Below are 2,099 nucleotides of genomic sequence, written 5' to 3'. Positions count from 1 at the left end.
TGTTTTTAAATTCTGTTTGTCATCTCAGCAACTCCTGACAAACAGAACCATAATAGAACTTTTTACTTTTATATATATATATATATATATATATATATATATATACTAAAGCATTTTTAAAAGCAGGTACTTTTTTACTTATTAATTTAAATTGAAGACTTTCAGTAGAGTAATATTTAGCTAATAAAGATATCTACTTTTACTCAAGAACAGGATTTGTGTACTTATATTATCATACTTTATACAGGACCACTGTTGGTTATCAATCAATTAATCAACCTTTATTTGTAAAGCGCTTTTCAGACAGGTTAGTGCAAGTGCTTGACAGACAATCTGATAACAACACCATACATTAAAAAAGTTAGTTTACAATGCATCATATTGGAGCCTTATTATTTATTCTTAAAATGTAAAACATCCTGCAAGTAAACGTAACCTAAGTTACAATTTATGCTTTTAAAATGTCTAAAGTTGGATTTAAGTGGAAGCAAAGTTAGACAGTTGTATCTACTGAGTAACTTTCCACCACCAAGTAGTTCTTTATTTCATTATTAATCTATTGTTTAGACTGTTTGCTAAGACTTTTGTGTATTACCGGCTGTGTTGCGCTGCTGTCTTCATCAGAGAACTGCTGCATAGTTAACAATAAATGATAAACACTTGTCAGTAGTAAGAAGAATAGAAGTAAAATATAACATGATTCAGTAAGAATGTACATGCAATGCAAAATGATTGCATTAGAAAATCTCTTATTGTTTTGAATATCTATCTGTAAAAACATCTCAAAAAGTCTTTTTTACACTTCACAGCTAGATTGTTTTAAGTCAAAGCTCCACAGGAAGACTGATCCACATTTGAGTTTGTCTGAAGACTGACCTTCACCAGAGAGATGGTTAAAATGTGTGACACAGTCTGAAGTGGCTGCAGGGCTGACGTGCTTTAATCTCTATCAGGACATGGAGGTGATCGTCCACCTCGAGCTGCGTTATCGTCACCTTTTCCACGCTGACATGGACACATCAGCTTCCTGACGGTCTCTCGGTTTAGATACCCAAAGTGTACGACAACAGTCCCAAAGAGGGCAAAGATTGTCAAGGATCTTATCACAGTCCCTAAAACCTTAGTCCAGAGTTCAAAGTCTGGAAGATTTCTTTGGAAGAACAGATTATTTTTGGGTTCACTTTCTTTCTCACTGACCGGGTTCTTTATCTTGCAGGAAAATGTTTCAACATCTGTCTGAGTCTTGTTGATTTTCATATCCTGTCCCGACTCCTTCCAGTCTCCGGCTCCCTCCTTCCAGCTGTAGGTCACAGGTTCAGCCCCTCCAGTGTCTCCATCACAGGACAGCGTGCACGCTTCTGAATCCCCATTACAGGACACTGGTCGCAACACACCTCAGGCTTGGGCACTTCTTTGATCACTTTAACATCATAGCTCGGACTCTGGGCATGGCTGTTGATTTCCACTAAGTACTGCCCCGCGTCAGCTTCTCCCATGTTCTTGATTTCCAATCGTCCAGTGGTTGTGTTCAGGGTTGTGCGGTCTTTAAACGTACTGTAGTATGTCAGATGAATTGCTCCCTCCACCCACTCTGCCAGCAGATTGTTGTTGTGTTTCCACAGGATGTTGGTTATGGCTGCTGATGGTTGAGGCCTCAGCTCCAGGTTACCACCAACAGCGATGTATTTATCTTCGGCTAAAACAGAGACCAGCAGGGTCGCCAGCAGCGCTGCCAGGAGCCAAACACCCGTCTGTGTCTCCATGTTCTCAGATCAATAAAAGATTGAACGAATATCTGCTTTCATATCATCAACAGCCTCACAGGTCGCTATTTTGGTCTTCTGAGGTGACTTTGGTTTCCGCATCACATGGTTTCCTTCCTTAAGTGGTCTTCAGTGACTCTAGACAAATGAGTTGGTCTTCAACATTTGTACACTTTATACCACTAAACATGTTCTGCATTCAGCTGAGAGAAATACATAAAACGTCTGTTGGGGGATCGGCCTGCTTCTCATTGGGCTACACGAGCAACACCTTTCATTTACAAGTGGTCACTTAAAACAATAATAACAGTATAGAACTTTTCACTACAGGTAACA

At 39.4% G+C, this 2,099-nt stretch overlaps 1 pseudogene; it reads right to left on the bottom strand.

Moving 5' to 3' along the window:
* Nucleotides 1-916: 916 nt before the first annotated feature.
* On the bottom strand, nucleotides 917-1,800 carry LOC119912517 (annotated as a pseudogene).
* Between the last annotated feature and the right edge of the window lie 299 nt (nucleotides 1,801-2,099).

Source organism: Micropterus salmoides, unplaced genomic scaffold, assembly GCF_014851395.1.
Source record: "Micropterus salmoides isolate LMB-PRFRI ecotype aquatic unplaced genomic scaffold, ASM1485139v1 Ms_hic_scaffold_2, whole genome shotgun sequence".
Taxonomy (NCBI): domain Eukaryota; kingdom Metazoa; phylum Chordata; class Actinopteri; order Centrarchiformes; family Centrarchidae; genus Micropterus; species Micropterus salmoides.
The sequence above is the reverse complement of the archived record's forward strand: the minus strand, read 5'-3'. Positions and strand labels throughout refer to the sequence as shown.